Raw genomic sequence first — 26264 nt, 5'->3', positions numbered from 1 at the left:
GTTCTAGTATTACTCTTACGAACCACAGTTGAAGCTTTAGCATGATCGTTTATCCTAACAGGGAAAGGTGGTTTCTCAATATAAGTGGAAGGAACAATAGGATCATTATAAGTGATAGTCGTTTCTTCAACTGTAAAAGGTGCAACTACTTTTACTTCAGTGGGAGGATTATATTTAAACCACTTCTCCTCAGGGAGGTCAACATGAGTAGCAAATGATTCACAGAAAGAAGCTACTATCTCAGAGTCAAGTCCATATTTAGTGCTAAATCCATGAAAAGCATCGGTATCCATAAAAGATTTAACATAATCAAACTTAGGTGTCATACCTGACTCCTTACCTTCGTCGAGATCCCAATCTTCAGAGTTGCATTTAATTCTTTCCAATAAATGTCATTTGAATTCAATAGTCTTCATCATAAAAGAACCAGCACAAGAAGTATCGAGCATGGAGCGATTGTTGAGAGAAAGCCGAGCATAAAAAGTTTGAATAATCATTTCTTTTGAGAGCTCATGATTGGGGCATGAATATAACATTGACTTAAGCCTCCCCCAAGCTTGAGCGATGCTTTCTCCTTCACGAGGCCAAAAAAAAATTACGATCACGATGAACAAGATGCATAGGATAAAACTTCTGGTGAAATTCCAATTTCAATCGTTTGTAGTCCCATGATCCCATATCATCACATAGCCTATACCATGTCAATGCATCTCCCTTCAAAGATAAAGGGAAGATCTTCTTGTTGATAACATCATCGGGCATACCTGCAAGCTTAAATAATCCACAAACTTCATCCACATAGATTAGGTGTAAATCGGGATGCAATGTTCCATCTCCTGTAAAGGGATTAGCTAGCAGTTTCTCTACCATACCCGAAGGAATTTCAAAGTAAACATTTTCAGTAAGTTTTGTAGGTCGAGGAGCAACTCTTTGCTCTACTGGTCGGGGTGAAGATATCCTGAACAAGCCCCTCAAAGGATTATGTTCCATAGTAACAAGTGACAATAAATTTTAGCACACTATATAATTTTTTCCTTGCCAAGTTCCACTTACCAAAGGTGCTTCACTCCCCGACAACGGCACCAGAAAAGAGTCTTGATGACCCACAAGTGTAGGGGATCTATTGTAGTCCTTTCGATAAGTAAGAGTGTCGAACCCAACGAGGAGCAGAAGGAAATGGCAAGCGGTTTTCAGTAAGGTATCCTCTGCAAGCACTGAAATTATCGGTAACAGATAGTTTTGTGATAAGGTAATTTGTAACGGGTAACAAGCAATGAAAGTAAATAAGGTGCAGAAAGATGGCCCAATCCTTTTTGTAGCAAAGGACAAGCCTGGACAAGTTCTTATATAGATGAAAGCGCTCCCGAGGACACATGGGGATTATCGTCAAGCTAGTTTTCATCACGTTCATATGATTCGCGTTCGTTACTTTGATAATTTGATATGTGGGTGGACCGGTGCTTGGGTACTGCCCTTTCTTGGACAAGCATACCACATATGATTAACCCCTATTGCAAGCATACGCAACTACAAAAGAAGTATTAAGGTAAACCTAACCATAGCATGAAACATGTGGATCCAAATCAGCCCCTTACGAAGTAACGCATAAACTAGGGTTTAAGCTTCTGTCACTCTAGCAACCCATCATCTACTTATTACTTCCCAATGCATTCCTTTAGGACCAAACAATGGTGAAGTGTCATGTAGTCGACGTTCACATAACACCACTAGAGGAGAGAAAACATACATCTCATCAAAATATCGAACAAATACCAAATTCATATGACTACGTATAGCAAGACTTCTCCCATGTCCTCAGGAACAAATGTAACTACTCACAAAGCATATACATGTTCATAATCAGAGGGGTATTAACATGCATTAAGGATCTGAACAAATGATCTTCCACCGAATAAACCAACTAGCATCAACTACAAGGAGTAATCAACACTACTAGCAACCCACAGGAACCAATCTGAGGTTTTGGTACAAAGATTGGATACAAGAGATGAACTAGGGTTTGAGAGGAGATGGTGCTGGTGAAGATGTTGATGGAGATTGACCCTCCCGATGAAAGGATTGTTGGTGATGACGATGGTGATGATTTCCCCCTCCCAGAGGGAAGTTTCCCCGGTAGAACAGCTCCGCCGGAGCCCTAGATTGGTTCCGCCAAGGTTCCGCCTCGTGGCGGCAGAGTTTCATCCCGTAAGCTTGCTTATGTTTTGTTCCAGGGTAAAAGACTTCATATAGCATAAGATGGGAACCGGAGGGCTGCTAGGTGGCCCACGAGGCAAGGGGGAGGGCCCAGGGGGTAGGGCGCGCCCCCCACCCTCGTGCATAGGGTGTGGCCCCCCTCTGGTATTTCTTTCGCTCAGTATTTTTTATTAATTCCAAAAATGACTTTCCTGGAGTTTCAGGACTTTTGGAGCTGTGCAGAATAGGTCTCTAATATTTGCTCCTTTTCCAGCCCATAATCCCAGCTGCTGGCGTTCTCCCTCTTCATGTAAACCTTGTAAAATCAGAGATAATAGCCATAAGTATTGTGACATAACGTGTAATAACAGCCCATAATGCAATAAATATTGATATAAAAGCATGATGCAAAATGGACGTATCAGAGTACAAGAGGAAGAAATGACTCAAATCGACCACTGGGTTAAAATCCTTCATTCCAAGTCATAGCCCGAGAGAGAAAAGAGATGCATACCCAGGTGGTGAAGGAGTCGTCGGAGGAGGAGGACTCGTTGGAGAGGTCTTTGAAGAAGACCATGGCGACCCCGGCGGTAGGATGCGAGACGGCGAGAGCGAGGAAGCGGCTATAGCTTAGGAAGGAAGGAAGGAGGAAACAAGGGAAATGTGACTTGTGGTCGGAGAGAAAAGGGGGTGGGGGTAGATATTTTGGTGGTAGGCCAAAAAATTCGAAATGTGGAGGGAAAATTTGCGTGCGGTGCCGCCGGACACCATTTACTTTGAATGATTGTGTGCATCGCAAACGATTCTTCTGCTTTACGCGCATGGGATGAGTTTTATAATTCAAATATTGGTGGAAATTACCCTCGGTACGTCATTGCATAATTTAATATCGCTTGCTAATTTTGGCACACAAAAGAGCGTACAACACACATACCACATTTACTGAATCAAGTAATTTTTGTAATTAAACAGAGCCAGTTGACCTAAATATTGCTCTAACAAAAGACCAGCATTAAAAACAAAGCCTAAGTACGCATAATTTTAACAAATCTGCCACCGCACCGGCCTATGCATCGCCGCTATGAGATGAGATGTCGATGACTTGTCCTGGTGACATGTCATTGTTGGTGGACTCCGCGTCCCCCCTGCTGAAGTCGACCTCGTCCTCGTCCTCGGCACCGCCCTCAAGGTTGTAGTACTTGTAGTAGTGGTTGCGCCAGAGCTCACGTTGGTACTCCACCACTGATTGCTCGACGAACAGACTCTTCTCTACCTCGACCTCGGCCACACGCAACTCCTACTCATGGCGCTCCTCGATCTTCGCCACCTCTTGCATCTCCAGCTCCCGCTCGGAGGTCTCATGAGAAAGCAGGTGCTCCATGGCCACCGCCTCCTTTTTGGACGTGGGTTGCATGCTGGATTCCGAGGTGGCCTGGAATATTTTGGCGTGTGTGTCCTCGATCTTGGCGTGGATGGCCTCGACCCAGGCCAGGGAGACATCGGCGGCACGGACGGCAGCTCGAGCGCTCTTGGTGTTTGAAGCCGCCATCGCAGCAGCAGCTGCAGCCGTCTCGGTTGCCCTGACGGATGCCGCAAATGCCCTCTCGATGGATGTGGTTGCGCACAATGCGAATGCGACGGCACTGTCGGCGTAGGCGGCGGCGCTTGGGGAGGACGCGGCCATCGTACGGGCCTTCATGAAGCGTGTCCACGGCGTCATCTTTGCAAGAAGGGGGTACAGGAATGGGGATCGGGATTCATGGATTCAGGGGGTTGCCGACACTGGAGCAGACGAGTCGACGAAGCTTAAGGAGGAAGACTTAAATAGACCCAGAAATTTCCATCGCAAACCGTTCCTACAAAAAACTGTGTGTAATGCTGTTGATATTTTTTATTAGCTGTGAAAGACGAATTTGGAGTAAAGTGACAATGGATGGCGTTTTAAATGTACGAGAAAATTTGTAGTACTAATACAACTGTCATGTCCAATTTTGGAAAATTTCAGGGGTAATTTGACCTTTTAAGACTTTTAAGTGATTTTCTAGCCATTTAATGACCATAATTCCAATTTGAACTACATGTACATGAAAAAGCTAACCATAACGGTTTGAAAAGTCATATTTTGTGTACTTGTGTACAATTTAATTACATGTGCAGTAAATTGGAAGGAATTTTCAAACATATTGGTCTAACGGGCTATGACAGAATTAAGCATGGATTGCCATGGCATTTAAATTCCAAAAAATTAAAGAAAGATCGGAAACACATGAAACCTTGCTTGATGTAATGTCATGCCACCAAGATGATGTGGTAAATTTTTTGGCCTGTTTGATGAAAGTTTGGACACACACCCCTCACAAACCAAAGCAACTCACTAAAAGGCTTGTGGTTCCGAGAGGGAACAATGCATGTTTGATGATGAACGGGAGATAGCTTCCTCTTACGACCTTCAAATTTTTTCTACGTTTAACATGGACTAATACAACTGTCATGTAAAAATTTGGAAAATTTCAGGGGTCATTTGATCTTTTAAAGACATTTAAGTGGTTTTCTAGCCATTTAATGACCATAAATCAAATTTGAACTATATGTACATGCAATAGCTAACCATAATGGTTTTAAAAATCATATTTGTGTACTTGTGTGCGAGTTAATTCCATGTGCAGTAAATTAGAAGGAATTTTCAAACATATTGGTCTCACGGCATGGACACATGCATGGAGTGCCATGGCATTTTATTTCCAAAAAATTAAAAAATGATCAGAAAAACATGAAACCTTGCTTGATGTAATGTCATGCCACCAAGATGATGTTGTAAAAATATTGGCCTGTTTGACGAAAGTTTGGACACACACCCCTCACAAACCGGAGCAACTCACTAGAAGGCTCGTGGTTCCGAGAGGGAACAATGCATGTTTGATGACGAACGGGAGATACCTTCTTCTTACGGCCTACAAATTTTTTCTACGTGTAACATGCAGTAATACAACTGTCATGTGAAAATTTGGAAAATTTCAGGGGTCATTTGACCTTTTGAAGTGATTTTCTAGCCATTTAATGACTGTAATTCAAATTTGAACTACATCTACATGCAACGGCTAACTATAATAGTTTGAAAAATCATATTTGTGTACTTGTGTGCAAGTTAATTCAATGTGCAGTAAATTAGAAGGAATTTTCAAACATATTGGTCTCACGGCATGGACACATGCATGGAGTGCCATGGCATTTTAATTCCAAGAAATTAAAAAATGATCAGAAAAACATGAAACCTTGCTTGATGTAATGTCATGCCACCAAGAAGGAGATGGCAGAAGAGGAAGTTAGGTACCAGGCGGCCTTGAAGCCCATGATGCCGCCTGGAAAAAGGAGGCGGTGGAGCTTTGGGGGCGGGGTGCGTCATCGTGCGGAGGAGGTGTATGAAGACAGGTACTTCGTGAGGAAGGTCAAAGGCGCTAGGCGCCTCATTGCTGCATGGAGGTGGGCCAATAAGCTCTAGCGTGCCACCAACGAGGAGATCCGGTGGGCGCCCAACAAAATGGCAAGATCGTTCACGCTCGTCCGCCAGCAAGAGGCAGATCGATACGTCAAGTGCTACGAGGCGGAGGAGGCAGAGTACTGCATCCGTGCTGGGAAGACGCCGCGCACCAGGGAGCTGTTGGCGAGGGGCTACCGGAATACTGCCCCCAAGAGAGATTATTAGTTTTAGTATTGTTCATTTTCAATTTTATGCATTGTACCTAGTAGTTAAGTATCATCACGTATATGTGATGATATTATATATATTCTGTGATGAACTAATGAACAATTAATATATATATTATGAATTCCATTTTCTATCTGTTTTTGGATACTAATTTGTATCTAGCTGTTATCATCCACATATACAGAATGGAAAGCGTATATACACACATTGAAACATAACATATAAGAACGGAAAACAGAGTACACACATTGAAACAGAGCAATACTATGATTGTTGTGAATACATAGCTATCCACGTTGAAACGACTCAACAAAATGAAACGCGTCCATGAGACCATAACCAACAACCCTTGCCTATGGTAGCTCTTGGCTCTGCCTGAACTGATCCAGGCGTTCGTCCAAGCGGTCAACACGCTCGAGGTACATCTGGAGCGCGATCTCGAGCTTGAAGTTGGCTATTTCATTGGAGATCACCAGCTCGAGGATGCAACGGCCATGTTCCTCTACTACGCCTAGGTGGACACCCAGGCCAAGGAGGCGGTCGAGCCTACCGACCAGCGCATTGGCATCGAGCGGGACGCGGACAAGGCGAACGACGCGACGCATGCGAATGGCGCGGCGTGCGGCTGGTGCAAGTACAGCATGGCCGACCTCTGGTGCAAGTACAACGCAGAGGGCCTCTGCCCACTCCTGGCGAAGAATGGGGGTACTAACGAGACATGTACCCAGTTGCAACGCCCTGTCGACAGCAGGAAAGTGCCGATGGATCCGCTCTTGCTGTGCGGTGCGCCACGCCTCTCGCTCTGTGGCGCTCCAACAGTCTCGCCGTGCGGTGAGCCACAGCCTATGGGCACGGACGTGCCTAGCTTGCTCTGCGGCGCTCCATGAATCATGTTGCGCAGTGAGCTGCAGCCTCTCGGCGCTGACATGTCTATCTTGATCTGCGGTGCTGAAGTGCCATGTGCCAAGGGTCTGCTCAACCTTGGCAATGACGTGCATCACGGCGTCGTCCATCATGTTGCCAGGAAGCGCCTCGGCCTTGATGGGTCGTGGCACCTTCTTGTTTTCCTCGTCGACGAGGTTGATGGTAGAGGCGTCGCTTTGGTGGGTTGGCATGCTTGGAAAAGGTGGATATGCTACAGGCTGCACTTGTTGCCTCCGTGCGTCGCGCGCCACCTAGGTTTATTTGCGATATCATTAGGTGGCAGGAAACGATGGTGTGTTCATAAAACGCCATCAATTAATGGAAACTTAGCATAGAAGGAACATCAAGCTAGCACAAGAAGTAGATGATGATCAGATGAACACGAACCACACTAGGGAACCCATCGGTGATGAATTCATCAATTGCAAATGGTTGTATACCAGCATGCGTTTTCCCACAAGACACGGCTTATTCCATCACAAACAGCTCAGATGGATCAACTATATGCCACGTATCGCACATTGTCAAAAAGTAATGCCGTAGACCTTCTTTAACATGTGTTAAATTTAAAAAAATAAAAACAAGGACCTCAAGGTTAATTTAACTGATGGGATGGATCATAGAGGTCATTCAATTTGACCTCTATGACCCATCCCATCAGTTAATTTAACATCAAGATAACTTCCCATCCAGTCACACATCTGATCGCTGCTCCAGCCTGAGCACAATTAATTTGAGAGTTCTCATAGATGAACTATTGGTGGAACAGCTAGTCCTTGCTGATAGGATGCCTCTTCGCATCCTTATGGCATACCCGGATGACCACCCGTCGCCCAATGGCCAATAGGTGTAGTCTAGACAGAGCATATCACATACGTCTTATTAGAAGCAATTGTCTGTGTTATTGTCGGTCTTCGCACACATTTATGATTACAGAACTGTTTGTCATGTATCACACACATCTTGTTATATTGAACTGTTTCTGTTATTTTGGCTCAACGCAAACAATTCATCCGAGTGAACTGTTTGCCCTCTATTGCACACAACTTGATCTGGATGACTGTTTCTTTTGTTCCGCCTAATCACAAATAGTTCATCTGAATGAACCATATGTCGTATATTGCATACACCTTCATCTGGCTGCCCGTTTCTGTTCTTCTTCCTCATCGCAAACAGTTCATTGAACTGAACCGTATGCCCTGCACCAACTAAAATCTGAACCGTGTTTAATGCATCCATCATCGCAAATGTTTTGCACCATTTTTGATAGGTTTTTTACATCACCGTTTGCGATTATTGCATCACACACAATTTCGTCGAAGGGTCTCTGATCGTAGTGTCACGTTAGCAGCCACCTGCAGTAGTGGATATACATTTGGTGGTGTATATGTTAGTCTATTGTTCTACAAATTTGTTGAAAGTATATAAAGTTTGACTTCAAATAAACCAAATACAGGGTATTATATAATATATATTTATTATTTATATATATATATAATTATTTTATATATTATAATATATTTAGATTTTATTTATTTATATACTATATAGGACATGACTATTATGTTAGTACCAGCCCTATATAGGTACTGGTCCAGAAAAAATTCACTCGAACTGGTGTGGGCAAAAAAAGAAAAGCCCATCCACCACCTCCCTCGCGGATGATGACCTTTTTCACCAAGACCAGCCTCCCACTACGCTGACGTCATGTCCTAGGGCCTTGGCTGCGCCACCGCCGCACCATGCTGGCCCTGCGCATGATAGCCTGCAAGTGCACATGGTTTAGTTGTAGCCTTTCCGAAGTAAGAGTATCGATCCCACCAGGAGCATAGAAATCAGGCTTTTGCCATTTGTAAAGAATTATGTGACTTTGTGCCAGCAGATAATTCTAGACTTGAAGCAGAGTCAGGGCAGATTTAAATAAGTATTGAGTGAAATGGTGACGTGTAACTAAATAGCAGAAAGTAAATTAAAGGCAAGGATGGTAAATAACGGTGAAACAATAGAATTAAAAAGGCATTCTCAAGGAGTCTAAAAATCCCATTGGTATGTTTCTAGTATTACTATGCAAACAAATAGCATGAGCGGATACTTGAGCCATTATTGACGATTATGCTAGGCGAAGCCAGGTACATAGCACATTCTACTCGTGGTAGCTTCGTGTCATGCACGCCACCATCATAGTCTCCCCCTGAGGGTTACAACTCATGATAATTAAGGGTTTCCCCGTGGACGCGGCCTCACTAAGGGTTCTCCGTGATCCCCGGTTACCTGTAAAGGTTAGGAGTAGTAGGATTTTACTGTCACCTCGAATTACCTCCACATCCTAAACCTATGCAGAGACAATGATATACATCATGGCCAATAAAGGCAAAAATGATGAGTGGGGCCCCTTCACAACATTCATGAAGTTATTAAACTAAGCATTCAACATGTGATCTCATATCTGTAATAAATATTTCAGATCCTACACATATCAAGGTTCAACCATATCCCTGAGAACTAGCAGTCTACTGGCACATAAGAACAACAATCATCATTGAGATGGTAATGGAATACATGGATGGATGAATCAACTGATACACCAAAGGATCCACTAGGGTTCTTGGTGTTGCAGATGATAAGGATGTGTTATGAGGATGATGAAGGTGGTGATGATGTGGATGATGATGATGATGTCATTCCTTATGCGGTGAGAGGAATCCCCTTCTTCTCCCGATCGATCCTCCCTTGAGATGGGCTCCAGAGGCTTGGGTTCTACCTTCTGGATGAGTTTATGGCGTCTTCGTTCGTCCTCTCCCCGTTCTGTTTTGACAAGGTGAAATAGCTGATCCCCTCGAGGTGGTGGCGTGCCAAACGACCACTCATGCGAGCACGTGCGATCGCATGGAACTCCGTTGTTTGCTCTAGAAGCGCAACGATGGCTATTTCTTTGGCCTTCGTGTTTGATTTTTGTATGGAAAGTGTTTATCACCTTTAAAGATGGTTTTCTCTATTAAATGAATATTGCTCTAAAATACGTCACCTGAATGATTGTCAACAAAGAGAATTGCTAGAACGCGGTAAAATTCTACAAAGCCCCACCTTGTAGGCACAAAATATAAAGGAAAAACATCACGTAAATTGGACTCATCAAATCCCCCAAGCTTAAGTCTTGCTCGTCCCTGAGAAAGTACTGTGGCTTGTAAAAACGAGGTCACTCTTGTGTTTATAAGATACATATATCAAAAGGTATGAGTCCATTACTCCCAAGACCGACGTTTGTTAATGAGTATATGTGGCAAACAATAGCTCATACTTACTCTGGTGATGATCATACATGCATCCACATCTTGTTATTTAATTTTACTGAGGACAAGTAACAACTTATATCCTAGTTCATTATTGTTTCAACTGGGCAAGCAAATTCTTTTCCCTCTATTTTTCCCGTAGAAAGTTTTCATTATTATTAAAAAGGGTTCAGACTCTCCTCATTGAATCATACCAAGGCTAAAAAACTTTAAGTGCAAGCAGCCTTGTTTCTCAGAGACACTTCATTTCCCATGCTATTTTTAGCATAGGATTAATTTACTTGCTTGCCCTTAAGTAAGTTGAACCTTTCAATGAGCAACCATATATAATTTTTATGTCCCTTAAAAATTTACACAACTAAGATGTGGGGGACTTATAATCATGAGGTAAATAAATATGCACTACTTGTTTAGGTCACAACAACCATCAAGTACGTTCTTCAAAAGTAAGCAATAAATCTCACACATCAAGATATCGTTAAGCTTATTGGAAGGGACCATCCCTTATTCAAGAGGGAAAATTGATAGTTCAACTTTAACTAAAATAAAACTTATTCTCTAATCTTATGGAAAGGTAAGTACAAAAAGAGTAAAGATACAAAGTGCACATGAATCTCCCCCAAGCTTGCAATCAAGCCGAGGAGATCTAGGCACTAAGCGTTTCATGCTCACTCCTGGAATCATTGGAAGGCAGCACATATGCTCCTAAGCTTCTTCTTTAGTTCCTCGATCATAGCTTGCTGATAATCTACAACTTGGGTCAAAAACTCAAGCTGTGCAGCGTTGTTGTTAATAGCATCAGCCATAAGCCCGATCCTATGGATAAGACCATCTACCCTTGCTTCCAAATCCTTGCTCGTCAAGCAGTAAGAATCTATCCCATCTCCGATCACAATAACACAAGCCTTGGAAACTTTCTCCAATTACCAAATTTTTTCCTTCATCTCCTATGGAGTTGGTGGCTCCTTCCCTACCAGATTGAGGTGGGCAAAGGAAATAAGGAATAGATTCATGGATATTGAATTGATAGGGATTAGGCGGGTACCCATCTGAAGTAGTGTCATCATCTCCCTCTTTTGCTTGTTCTTCCTCCCCGATCTCCATCACCTCAACCTTCCCTCCATGTCGGTCTTCTCCTCAAGATGTTCTTCCTTGATGCTGAGCTTCCTCAGGTCTTCCCATCCCGAGGGCACACCATCATCCAAGTTGGGGAATGGGATAATGCGAGCACAGGTAGACGGAGTATTCTTACTCATGGCGGTGATCGTGCTTATTTATGCAACTAAAAGCTTTTTGGTGGAGATGGAAAGCAAAGGAAATGAGAGATTAGATGGTTTTAAGTCTATGGGTGTCCCTTCTTCCTTTTCATAAAGGATAAACCTAGAGGTAATCACGAGATATGAGATAAAGAGTTAGTTAGAAAGAAATCAAAACAAAATCGGGACAGAACCGCTCCACCATGATCAACGACGACCTTCCATGTGGGCGCTTCACCCGTATGGCCGGTCATTTGACCTGCTGACGGATCTCCTTCTTGTTTACCGCCACAAGGAAGGGACCAAATGACCGCTCATGCGAGCGCGTTCAGTCGTTGGGAACACCATCATTGGCTCTGTACTCATGACGTTCACCGAGGGATTCCAAACGACCACCCAAACAGGCACTCGATATCATTTGAAATTCTATCTTTGGTTCTCTTGGCTTCTGTGCCAACTTCTTCCTTAGAAAATTTTTGCTCCTGAAAGATTAGTGCCAAAGCCCAACTAGAGATGAAAATTCCAACTTCTGAGACAAATCGATTAAAACAAAATAATTTCTATTTACATATTCACATCTATCTTACGGGAGTGTTGATATATACTCGTTGTTCCTTACGGAGGGCTTCGGCTTGCTCGATTGTGAGGAGACTTACCTCTTCTATGTCCCGCTCTTCCTTTTTTCATCCACAAGGTATATCTTTAAGCATTGTCTATTCACGATACAGGGACCATTCTTTCCTCCTTTAAGATGAACAACTCCGGAATTGTACACCTCGCCTATCTCATAAGGCCCTTCTCAACGAGACCTAAGCTTCACTGGAAACAACTTGAGATGAGAGTTAAATAGGAGGACCTTGTCCCCTGTGGTGAAAGTTCATTTCAGTATCTTATGATCATGCCGCATTTTAACCTTTTCTTTGAACAACCTGGCACTCTCGTAAGCACTGTTGCGGAGTTCACCTAGATTAAGATTAAGATTGATATTTTTGATTTCCCAAAAAGCTTTATGCTCCAATTCTAAAGGTAGATGACAAGCCTTACCGTACACCATTTTATATGCTAACATCCCCATGGGATTATTATAGGCGGTGCGGTAGGCCCAGAGTGTTTCGTTCAGCTTTGATGCCCAATACTTCCTAGAGTTCTTCACCATCTTTTGCAATATTGTCTTTATTTCCCTGTTAGAGAGTTCCACTTGCCCATTAGTTCGTGGATGAGATGGTGAAGCTATTCAGTGAGTCAACCCGTATTTACGAAGTACTATTCCAAATATTCCCTGTACAAAATGAGATCCACCATCAGCGATAAGAATTTTAGGACCTCCAAACCTGGGTAAAATGATGTCCTTTATCATTTTCAGTGAAGTAGCCGCATCTGCATGCTTGGTTGGAAGAGCTTCCACCCACTTTCTAACATAATCTACAACCACAAGAATACGGGCATACCCATCTGAGACAGGAAAGGGTCCTAAATAGTCCAATCCCCAAACATCAAAAGGTTCACAAACTAGACTATACTTCATAGGCATTTCTTGTCTCCTCCCAATGTTACCTGTGCGTTTACACATGTCACAATTTTTAACAAACCTGTGAGCATCTCTAAAGAGTGTAGTCCAGTAAAATCTTGATTGAAGTACCTTGGTGGCAGTCCTATCCAGCATGGTGTCCTGCATAAGGGCTACTATATGGCACCCTTCCAGTATAGCATTCATTTCATGTTCTGGAACACAATGTCTTATCATGTCATCTGGTCCATGCCGATAGAGAAATGGGTCATCCCAAAGTAATACTTTAGATCACTGAAGAATTTTTTCTTTTGATGATAACTCATATCGGGCGGCATGTACTTTCCTATAAGAAAGTTAGCATAATATACAAACCAAGGTTCTATATTTTAGTCATAGCCAAACTCTCACGTGGAAATGATTCATTTATAGGTACTTGATCATAATGTATTCTCTCCATACGTGATAGGTGGTCTGCTACTGGGTTGTCCTCCCCTTTGCGGTCTGCTATCTGCAAATCAAATTCCTGAAGTAGTAATATCCACCTAATCAACCAGTATTTAGCGTCCTACTTTGGAAGGAGGTAACGTAAAGCACGGTGATCGGTGTGGACCATCACTTTTGAATTAATAATATAAGGACGAATTTTTTCACAAGAAAAAAACAATAGCTAGCAATTATTTTTCAGTAATTGCCAAGTGTACTTGGTCTTCATCCTGACTCCTGCTAGCACAAAAGTTCATGTTAAGTTTTTTATCAGCCTGCTGTCCTAGAAGAGCACAAACAACAAAATTGCTAGCATCAGACATGATCTCAAAGGGCTCAATCCACTTTGCCGGTTGGATGATGGGGGCTGTGATCAAGGCATCTCTTAATTTCTCATACGCCTGCACATAGATCTTATCAAAAGAATAAGGCACATCTTTGTGCAACATGTTAATTAGATGTTTAGAGATTTTGGAGAAATCTTTTATAGAAACTGGCGTCCATAAATGTTTGCATACCTTTCGCATCTTGAGGGTAAGGTAAATTTTCTATTACCTCAATTCTTTCTTGGTTTATCTCAATACTCTTTACAGAGACTCTATGTCCTAACAGAACACCCTCGATGACCATAAAATGACTCTTCTCCCAATTCGGCACAAAACCTATTTCCTCACATCTCTGCATAATCTTTGTGAGATTATAGAGACAATAATCAAAGGATGTGCCTCGGACATAAAAATTGTCCATGAACACTTCAAAAAAAGTTCAATATAATCAGGAAAGATTTTAGATATGCATTTTTGAAATGAGGGTGGTCCAAGACCAAATGGCATTCTATGATATGCATATGTACCGTACATGCAAGTGAAGGTGGTATTTTCTTGACCTTCGGGTCAGATTGGTATATGAGAGAAGCCAGAATATCCATCAATGTAACAAAAATAAGAGTTGTTGGCCAATCTCTCTAATATCTCATTTATAAATGGCAATGGGTAGTGATCCTTCTTCGTATATTTATTTAATTTCCTTAAATCAACACACATTCCTTATCTAGTAACCGCCCTAGTAGGGACTAGGTCATTGTTTTCATTAGTTACCAAGGAAACTCCTCCTTTCTTAGGAATGCAATGGACCGGACTTACCCATTGCTATCAGATATAGAATTACCCCTGCATCAAGGAGACATATTATGTCCTTCCTTACCACATTTTTGGACACTAGATGAAGTCTCCTTTGGCTCTCAATAACTGGCTTAGACCCTTCTTCAATAGGTATTGCATGAGAATATATAGAAGGATGTTTCGCTTTTACATCTAGGTTTGAGTATCCCAAAGCCTTTCGGTGCTTACTCAGCACAGATAAGAGTTTATCTTTCTCTTTGCCTGAAAGGTCAGCATTAACAAGAATAGGATATCTTTCTGTATTGTACATAAACTCATACCTCAACCCCTTAGGTAGTGGTTTTAAAGCTGGAGGAGGTAAATCCTCATCTCCCTTTCTCTGAGTGCTTCATGAACTTTATTTAAGGCACGAGCATACTATTGGTGTAGCATCCATTATCATCTCGTTCTCCTCTTTATCTTCATCTTCATATAAGGATCCTAGACTCATCAATACCCATTCAACTTCATCCTTTGGTGTTTGGGATGGATTTTAGCTAATTGATTTAATTCCGGCTCTTCATTATCCTGAGATTCCTCTTCATACGGCTTACTTAATACAGAGGAAAATCGAAACTTTATCATTTCATCTCCCCACTTCATCACGATGGATTTCTTGTTTATGTAATCTCCTGCAACATTCAAAAAGGAGGTCCCAAAAACGATAGGACAATCTTTATCCTCAAAGATCATTAGTACATAAATATCAATGGGATAAATGAGAGAGCCTATTATTATGTTGACATCTTTAAGGATGCCACAGGGTTTCCTATCGACTTTATCTGCAAGCTTGATAATAACGCTAGTAGACTCAAGGGTGCAAGGAGCAATCTCATCATGAATTTTAGCATATAGACCATAAGGAATGATATTAACCATTGAACTAGGATCTCATAGCCCGAAATATGCCTTACATCCAAAGGAACATGATACAATCTGCTTACCTGCATTTTTACCTTCGGTGCACCCTATGAGATAAGAAGTGGTATCCCAATCCAAATAGACCACTTTATTCACCAACAGTATAGGTGCAGCAAGTTCTTTTATTATATTGACATAGGGTGGAATCCCAAATTGTTCCATCTTGACCTTCTTCTTCCCCTTTTACAAGGGTGTTTCTTCTAGCTTTTTGCCAATGGTCTTGCAATAGGCTTCTTTTTGCCTTTCATGTGGAGTAGTATTTTTTCTTTATATCTTACACCATGTGAATAGCTTTAGACTACCTGTGGAATTTTAAGTACTTCTTCTTTGGCAAGTTCAAAAACTTAGAAAAATATTTCAAAACAAGCAGCATGGGGTCAGTTCCAATATTTAGCTCACGACGTAAATCTTTTACTTTAGAAGTTCTAGGGAAAGATTTAATACTATCATAAACATGATCAAGTTTACTCTTTTGCTTTGAACAAATGTACTAATTCTAAGCATTGTACCTCATCCTGTCAAGTAAACTCCAAGCATCTGATATATTTCCCAAGAAGGAACCTTTAAAGGCAAGATCTAATATTGTATACTTTGTGAAGTAAGCCCACCATAAAAGAACTTGACTACTAAAAAATTAGGACAATGATGTTCATGGCATGCAAGAAGTATTTCACGATACCTTATATATGTCTCCACTAGTTTCTCACCTCCCGTTGTCCAAAACTGCTTAGCTTCCTCCTGATTGTATATAGGTTCCCTCAAGGAAAATAATAAGAGGAAAAAGGAGCCAATAATTTTGGCCAGCTACTCAGGGTATTTATATCTTGACATCTTAGCCATCTTTTAGATGCTCTTGCAGAGAATAGAGAAATACTTTTGCTTTGAGCTCGTCATTGGTTAACTCCTGCAATTGAAGAGTTTTGCATGCAAGATCAAATTTGTCAATATGCTCATAAGGATATTCTGTTGCATCACCTCAGAATATATTTTATTTTATCATACCAATTAACCGAGGCTTAAACTCATATACTTTACCAGGTAAGTCAGGACTAGTTGTTATAGAGTTCTCTCCTCGAGCCGGTCCTGCTACTAACTTATCACCTACCTGATAAAACTTGTTTTTCAAAGACCATGGTTGCTCTTTGTCTGCAAAAAACGTTAGATCACAAAATAATTCAAAGCTCAAGGCAAGGCCCAAAAGCGCTCAGTGCCCAGCAACGACGCCAGAAAAAGCTTGATAGCCTGCAAGTGCACATGGTTTAGTTGTAGCCTTTTTGAAGTAAGAGTATCGATCCCACAGGGAGCACATGAATCAGGCTTTTTCCTTTTGTAAAGAATTATGTGACTTTGTGCCTGCGGATAATTGTAGACTTGAAGCAGAGTGAGGGTGAATTTATATAAGGACTGAGTGAAATGGTGATGTGTAACTAAATAGCATGAAAGTAAAATAAAGGCAAGGATAGTAAATAATGGTGAAACAACATAATTAAAAAGGCGTTCTCAGGAGTCTGGAATCCCCATTGGTATGTTTCTAGTACTACTATGCATACACATAGCATGGAGAAGATACTTGAGCCATAATTGATGATTATGCTGGGCGGAGCCGGGTATAGAACATGTTCTACTCGTGGTAGACTTCGTGCCACGCATGCCAACATCATAGCCCCCCTGAGAGTTACAACTCATGTTAATGACTTCATTTTTTCTCAACATTTATACCGTAAAGTGGTTACATGATAAACATGCTAGGTAGCATTCCACATAAAAATTCTATTTTTATCATTTGCCTACTCGAGGACGAGCAGTAGTTAAGCTTGGGGATGCTGATACGTCTCCAATGTATCTATAATTTTTTTATTTTATATCGATCTTGGATACTTTTTATGCAACTTTATATCATTTTAGTGGACTAACTTATTAACCCGGTGCCTAGTGCTAGTTCTTGTTTTCTGCTTGTTTTTGGTTTTCCAAGAAATCTGTACCAAGCGGAGTCCAAACGCTACAAAACTTTTTAACGATTTTTTTCTGGACAAAAGAGACACTAGAAGGTTTGGGAGGAGACCAGACGAGAAACGAGGAGACTACAAGGCAACAGGGCGCGCCCTGATGCCTTGTGGGCCCCATGTGGCTCCGTGTGACCTAATTCCACTTCTATAAATTCTCAATTTTTAGGAAACCCTCATAGAGCCACCCGAAACAATTTTTCTGCCACTTCAAGTGTCTGTTCTTCCACTATCCCATCAGGAGGGCTTTTTCGGTACTCTATCAGAGGGGAAGTCCATCACGAAGGGCTTCTACATCAACCTTGTTGCCCTTACGATGATGTGTGAGTAGTTCACCATAGACCTACGGGTCCATAGCTAGTCGCTAGATGGCTTCTTATCTCTCTTTGATCTTCAATACAATGTTCTCCATGATCTTCATGGAGTTCGATTCGATGTAATCTTCTTATGCGGTGTGTTTGTTGGGGTCCGATGAATTATGAGTTTATGATCAGATTATTTAGTGAAAATAATTGAGTCTTTCTGAACTTTATTATATGTGATAATTATAGCTTTGTATTTCTCACTGATCTATCCATTTGTTTTGGCCAACTAGATTGATTTATCTTCAATGTGAGAGGTGCTTTGTAGTGGGTTCAATCTTGCGGTGTTTTCACCCAGTGAAAGAAGGGGTAGCGAGACACGTATTTGTATTGTTACCATTAAGGGTAAAAGGACAATGCTTAATCATATTGCTTGGTTTTATTCTATCTACATCATGTCATCTTTCTTAAAGTGTTACTCCGTTTGTCATGAACTTAATACCATAGATGCAGGCAGGAGTCGGTCGATTGGTGGAGTAATAATAGTAGATGCGGGCAGGAGTTGGTCTACTTGTTAATAACGTGATGCCTATATACATGATCATTTCCATCAATAAATTCATAACTATGCGCTTTTCTATCAATTGCCCAACAGTGATTTGTCTACCCACCGTATGCTATGTTTTGAGAGAGAAGCCTCTAGTGAATACCATGACCCCCGGGTCTAATTTTATCATATCACTAAAACCAAAAATACCTTGCTACAATGTATTTACTTTCCAATTTATATATATTACTATCAGATTATCCTTGCAAGTAATGAGTTCAAGGGGATTGACAACCCTCTTGCCCGCATTAGGTGCAAGTATCTGCTCTTGTGTGTGTAGGTGTTGTTTACTAGGATTTCCCTTGGTTATCCTATTGGTTCATAACCTTAGTTATCACCAACGGAAATACTTATCCACTACTATATTGCTTCATCGTTCCTCTTGGGGGGAAATCCCAACGCAGCTCACAAGTAGCAGTGAGAGATTCACCAACAAAACTTTTAGAAAAGTTCGCAGAACAAAACCATATAAGTTCGGAGAACCTGACACCGTGACAAGAATGCTCAATACAAAACCACACATAGCACAATTCATACTATTATTTGCAAACAATGATAAAAAAATGCTCAGCACAAACCCGCATAGAGCTCAGTTCCTACTATCATTTGCATAACAATGATGAAAACAATGCTCAGTACACACCCGCAAATAACTCATTTCGGGTACTCTATTTTTGGGACGGGAAAACAACATAACTACTCACACCATATTTCAAATTACTATTAAACATTTGAGAATTTGAGAAAATGTTCAACACGATTTGTGATCACATTGAAGCACTTTCAAACGGTATATTATTTGCCTTATTTCGACAAACTTAAAAAAAAGTTGCATTTGAAACCAACTTTCATCATAGTGGAGGAATTAGAAAAAAGTTTATATGCTCAAAAGTTTCGTATTTCCCATAGCATTCCAATGCCATATCTTTTGCATCGATCCGACAAACTGTTTGCAAAAAAAATTCAAGAAAATATGTTTCACCGCTTTGCAAATTACCTTTATCATAGGTATTTGAAAAAAAGATTCTATATATGGAAGAAGCGGATTTTTACTAGATTCCCAATGCATCTCATTTGCTCAATTCTGAGAAACTGATTGAAAGTGAAGTGCAAAGTACAATTCACATTTTCGAATTTGGAAAATGGTCTTTCCAAAACTGCTCTTAAACCGTGTCGATTTTGCAAAAAAGTTCTATATGACTCATAGTCTAGCTGTCAAGTGCTTTCCAACGGTATATTACACGCCCCGTTCTGACCAAAAACACATTTTTAACTAAAGAAGATGATTATTTCGATGAAAATTACAGTATCAATACAACCGCTCGAAGTCGTCAGTTCAAGAATAGTAACAAAATAATATTCTGTTACATGAAACATAATAAGTCGTATGTAAGTTTTAAACCTCTCAAAATAATATATTTTTATATCACAAGTTTTATACTACATAGCATACAAGTTTTAAACTTTTCAATCTCAAGACAAAGGAGCAACGTGAACCATTGATAGAGCCAATCGAATGGTTCAGAATGCTAAGATTCGTAGCCACAATTGCAAGTGGAGGGTATTAATATTTCCTCAAACCATCGACAGATTATCAATGCAGGGAAAGTATAACTGCGTTCACAAAAAAAGGTAAGTACAGATGCGTACTACTGCAAACCTGCTTGCTGCTCCATTCATGCGCGTGGCTGGCCAACTCAGCATCTTTTGTCCCGCACACACTAGCAACAGTTTCATCAGCGACGGTGACGTGCAGACTAATCGCATCAACGAGGATTTTTTTTTATTATACAATAGAGTTTAGAGCTGGTTGTCGTTGACTTTAGAGCCGATCAAATGTAATGAGCGAAGTCAATGCATGCATTTGCATGTACATATATAAACCGTTGATTGATGTTCATCCAATGGTCTAGGTGGCTGGGATTCAGATCAACTATAACCTAATTGTGTCCAGACAAATTCTTCTGGAACCAGCAGCACGACAGTGCGATCGATCCACACAAGAACCTCGCAACAAGACCTCCAGATGTGCCACGTTGCTTCATGGGTGCCCCCACATCATATTATTCATAATACATTTGACTGAAAAAGAGAGAAATCACCCGAAACAAGATCTTGCCCATATTTTGTCCATACGAACTTGTGTCGTGCAATTAGAATTCCAACTTAGGTGCTTTGCACGTACTTAAGTACTAGTACTCTCTAACTTCAGTCCATACGATAGAGTAGTTGTACTACTAGAGAAGCAGGAGTAGTATTGTGGTACTACAAATGAGTACACACTGCTCCTATGCTATCAACATAAGACCCTTCCGACACCAAGTTTTTTAGTGTCCGTGCTACAGCTAGCACTTTACTGAGGAGAGCCGATTTTCTCCACTGGTTCTTTCACTGTTTTTTGTGTTCACCGATTTTAGTTTGTTTCTTTCTCTGTTTTTACTGGTTTTTTCTTTATTTTTCTCTTCAATTTTCTTTGTTCTTTCTTGGTTTTCACTGTTTATTCACACCGGTTTCTTTGTTTTCACTATTTTTTCATTCTTTTCCTTTGGGTTTCATTTTCTTTCATTGTTTTCATGGGCTTCTTTATTTTCTTCATTTTTCTTCGGGTTTTTTGATTCTTTTTTGTTTTTCATCATTTTTTGTTTTCTTTCATTTTCACTATTTTGTATACACATTTTTTGGATATATCTAATACATTGTTCTAATACACGTTAACATTTTTCAATACAAGATCAACATTTTTTAATACCTTGTCAACATTTTTTTACAAATTTAATATTTTTTAAATGCTTGATTAACATTATTCAAATAGAAGATTAAGATTTTTTAATACATGGTCAACATTTTCATTTAGACATTTAATATTTTCAAATGCTTGATTAACATTTTATGAATACAGGTTAAACATTTTTTGTATATAGCACAAGATTAACATTTTTGTAAACATGGTCTACATTCTTTGTATACACATTTAACATTTCAAACGATTGACTAACATTTTCCGAATACTTTTAAAGATTTCTTGAATACAATACAAGATTTATTTTTTGCATACATGGCCGACATTTTTTATACACATATGACATTTGTCAAATGTTTGATTAATTTTCTAAAATAGTTTTTTTTACATTTTTTCAATATAATGCAAGATTAGCATTTTTGGCATAAATGGTCAACATTATCTATACACATTTAACAATTTTCAAATAATTGCTTAACATTTAGTTCAAATGTTTGATCAACATCTTTTTGATACATGATCAACTTTGTCACACACATTGAATATTTTTTGTATAAATTTTTCATATACATGGTCAACATTTTTTCTATACACAGTAGTTTTTAAAAAAAACATAATGCGTGTTTTTTTGTAATATATACATTTAAAATATTTGAGACTGTAAACAAAAGGAAAAAATTGTGAAAACAAAGAAATACGTGGTAGTGGCCTTCCGCGCACAGGACTGGCCCACTCGAGTGGTCTTTCAGCTTGACATGGCTTTGTCCCATGTGACGAGAGACCGCCCGAGCTATGTCTCGCAATAAGCGACACCGTATCTTCCCATTATTCTTTTCAATCGCTACCACGAGAAGTTTGCTCACGTGTTGTCAATCAGTTCGCTGACTCGACTTTGTTTCACTATTCTCTTTCTTTTTAGTTTCTTCTCCAGTTTTCTCCGAGTTTTTTATTTTCCTTTCTTTTTCGTTTTTCTCTAGGTTGCTTTTTTCTTTCATTTTCGTTTTTTTTCATTTTTCATTAATTTTTACATTTTTCGTTTTCATTTATTATTTTCTGTTTCTTTGATTTATTTTTCGCTATTCCTGTTTTCTTTATTTCTTTTTGTTTTTATTCTACATTTTTTGTATATGTCAACAATATTATTCTAATAAATATTTAACATTTTTCCAATACAGATTTAACATTTCTTAATACGCAATCAATATTATCCAAACGCTTGATTAAAAATTTCAAACACTTGTTCAACATTTTTTTTTTCAAATCTTGATTAACATTTTATGTACATGACCAATTTTCATCAATTTTTTAATACATGGCCAACATTTGTTCTATACAAATTTAGCATTTTCCATATGGTTTATTAACATTTTCCAATATACTTGTTCAACATTTTTAAAATGTTTGATTAACAATTGTGTACACATGATCAAAAAATTCCATCCTGTTGTAAAACATGGTCAACATTATTTCTATACATTTAACATTTCGCAAATGCTTGATTTGACCTTTTTTCAAATAATTGTTCAACATTTTTCAAATACTTGTTCCTATTTAATGTTTTTGTACAGTTTTTGTAATATATATGTTTGATATATTTGAAAGTATAAACAAAAGTACAAAAATAAAGCAAAAAAAACAAAAAAAACAAAAAAAGAGGTTGTGGCCTCCGCGTGCATGGGCCGGCCGATCTAGCTCTCCCCTTCAACGAGTCAGAAGATATACCCGTTGAATGTGAGATGTAGTCGCGCCTGGTATACCCTATTCGGCACCTTCAACATGCGCTATAGCCTTTTCCGCAAATGCGCGCAGCCCCCCATGTGTTCGGCCAACCAATTTACCCTTTATTCTTTTGTATTTTAAAAGGCAAATGACTGCCACCGCATGTGACTCGAACCCGCGACCTCGACGTTAAGAGTCCGTGAGGATAAGCAACTAGACAACTCGCCTGATGTGATTTGCTACACCCTATTTCCTCTTTTCTTACTTTTTTTTATTTTCTGGTTCCTTTTTCTTTTTTTTCAAAATGCGTGAACTTTTTTATTATCAAAAGTGATCAAGTTTTTTCAAATCCATCAATTGTTTTCATAAATAATGTATATTTTTTGAAAATTTGTGCAAAAATCAAAATTTATGAACTTTTTTAAAATCCGTAAACTTAAATAATCCAGTGAACTTTTTAAAATTCGTGAATGGTTGTCAGAATCCAGCGAACTTTTCTCAAATTCATGAACTTCTTTTGAAAATCCAGCGAACCTTTTTAAAATTGGTGAACATTGGTCAAAATTGATGACCTTCTTTTGATTTTGTGAACTTTTTTTGGGGAAATCCATGAATGTTTCTCCAAAATCAATGAACTTTTAAAAATCTCTGAATTCTTTTCCAAAATGAAGTTTTCTTTTTTCAAATAATTTATAATAGGGCTGAAGAAAGGGTCAAATAGCGTTGTTTCTGATATAGAACATAAAAGTGATCATGGTGCAGTGGTTATGGGGCTAAGTGCATCGACGATGGCATGCTTGTTTGAACCCCACATCTCGCAGAATAATATTGTTAAAGAATTGTTTTCTTGGTGGACACGAGTGATACTGGGCTCGCCCACTACTCCTCACTTTCAAGCGCCATCTTGCCAAAGCGGCGCTGAGAGCGCCGAACAGGAGCACGATTGCTATATCAAGCATTAGGCAAGACCGACAGTTCTATCACTGGAGGGGTCCAAAGTGCTTGGGCCGCCCATTCGTGCTGAGTTAATAAAGGAAAAGGAGAGGAGAAACAAGGAGCGCGAAACGGGGGTTGCCTCGGATTCGTGGTGGACAAGGAGGTACTACTTAAGCGAAATGAGGTTGGTTTTGCCCGGATTCTTCTCTGTTTTTTTATTTCGCTTTCTTTCGGTTTTTCATCGGTTTTCTTTGTTTTCATTTGGTTTTTCCTTTTCTGTTATTCTTTTTTTTCACAGTTTTTCTTTCTTGATTTATTTTTCTTTTTTTTTTGTTTCTTTCCTTTTTCTTCTTTGGTTTTGAATTCTTTTTGCATTTATTTCTTCAGCTTTAGTTTTCATAATTTATTTTTTTTCTTTTGTTTATATTGTTTCTTTTGGGGTTTTCATTTTCAGAGTTTTCTTTGGTTCTATCGGTTTTAATTCTACTTTTTTGTATATGTTAACAATATTTTTTCTAGTACTCCCTCCGTTCCAAAATTCTTGTGTTAAATTTGTCTAAATACGGATATATCAAGTCACGTTTTAGTATTAAATACATATGTATCTAGAGCAATCTAAGACAAGAATTTTGAGATGGAGGGAATACACATTTAAATTTTTGTGTAATATAAAATTGAACTTTTTTATACATTGTCAACATTTCTTCTATACACATTTTAATTTGTTTTCAAATGCTTGATTAATATCTTTAACTTCAAGATTAACATTGTTTTATTATATGATGAACATTTTTTCTACACGTATTCAATATCTTATTAAATTCTTGATTAACGGTTTTGAAATACTAAGATTAACATTTTTTGAATACATGATCGACATTTTTCTATAGACATTCAACATTTTCCAAATGCTGGATTAACATTTTTCAAATGCTTGTTCAACATTTTTTTTCTAATACCTGATTAACACTTTTAAATACATGACCAATTTTATTTCATCATTTTCAATACATTGTCAATATTTTTCTATACACATTTAACAATTTTGAAAAACTTTTTGACCTGTTTTGCAAATGCCTGGTTAAATTTTTTATATACATCATAAAAAAATTCATCCTTTTTTTAATAAATGATCACTATTCTTTCTATACACATTGAACATTTTCAAATAATTGTTCATCAATTTTCAAATCCTTGTTTAACATTTTTCAAATATTTTTTGTAGAGTGTTTTTTGTAATATATATATATATATATATATATATATATATATATATATATATATATATATATATATATATATATATATTTAGAACATTTTCATTACAAAATTAGATGATTTTTTTTGTAATATACATGGCCAACATATTTTCTTGACAGATGTAACATTGTACAAATGCATTGTCAACACTTTTCAAATACTAGTTCCAAAATTTTCAAATGTTTGATTAACGTTTTTCTAATATAATACATGATCGAATTTTTATGCACATTTTTTATATACGTGATAAACTATTTTTTTCTATACATATTTAGTATTTTTGTATGCTGAGTCAATATTTTACAAATGTTTTTATAGGTTGTTTTCTAATCTAGAATATATTAATTTATATAAAATAAAGCAAAACGGAAACTGAAAACGTAAAAAAAGAAAAGGATGTTCTGGTCTCCCACGCTACTGGGCCGGCCATCTCGGTCTCCCATTCAGGAAGGGCCCCAACCACTCGCTGAACGCGCTTCTTATATAGCCCGTAGGCCGCAGGCTTAAATTTTTTTCACATGTTTTCAAATCCTGGACCATTTTGTTGAATAATGAACAACTTTGAAATAAAAGACAATTTTTTGAACTCATGATTTGTTTTTTGCAAATTGGTGATTTCTTTTGAATTCATGAACATTTTTTTGAACTCATGAACATGTTATTCATCATCTTAAATTGAAGACAGTTTTGAGGAATTATGAACATTTTTTCCAAATTCGTGAATAAGTTTGGAATTCACGAACATTGTTTGAAATCATACACATTTTTTTGAACTAATGAAGATTTTTTTCGACCATGAACATTATCTTAAATTCACGACAATATTTTGTTATGATGAACATTTTCCGAATTTACGAACATTTTTTAAAATTGATGAATATTTTTTCAATTTTTGAACATTTTTTGAATTCCTGAGCATCTTTTGAAATATTTATTTTTTTCAAAATTAGCAACTTTTCCTGAAATTTGAAACGTGTTGATATCCTGAATTGTTGAAAAAAAGAGAAATTACAAAAGGAAAAGAAGAAATAAAATCGGCGGCGTGCCGACCGCACATGGGTCGACCCAGAGGGTGCGCGCCCGCTTCGTCCATAGTGCCTGTTGCGTTGTATAAGAGTGAACTAGCAAAAGAGCCCGTGCGTTGCAACGGGATAAAAGAATACCACACGCTCTTAGTTTATAGAAAAAAGTTTATAATCTGAGTATTTGTAGCTACGGTCCAAACAAAGATGGCTTTTTTCCTACAAAAGCGCA

This window comes from Triticum dicoccoides, chromosome 2B (genome assembly GCF_002162155.2).
Source record: "Triticum dicoccoides isolate Atlit2015 ecotype Zavitan chromosome 2B, WEW_v2.0, whole genome shotgun sequence".
In the NCBI taxonomy this organism is placed as follows: domain Eukaryota; kingdom Viridiplantae; phylum Streptophyta; class Magnoliopsida; order Poales; family Poaceae; genus Triticum; species Triticum dicoccoides.
Note: the sequence above shows the minus strand (reverse complement) of the source record.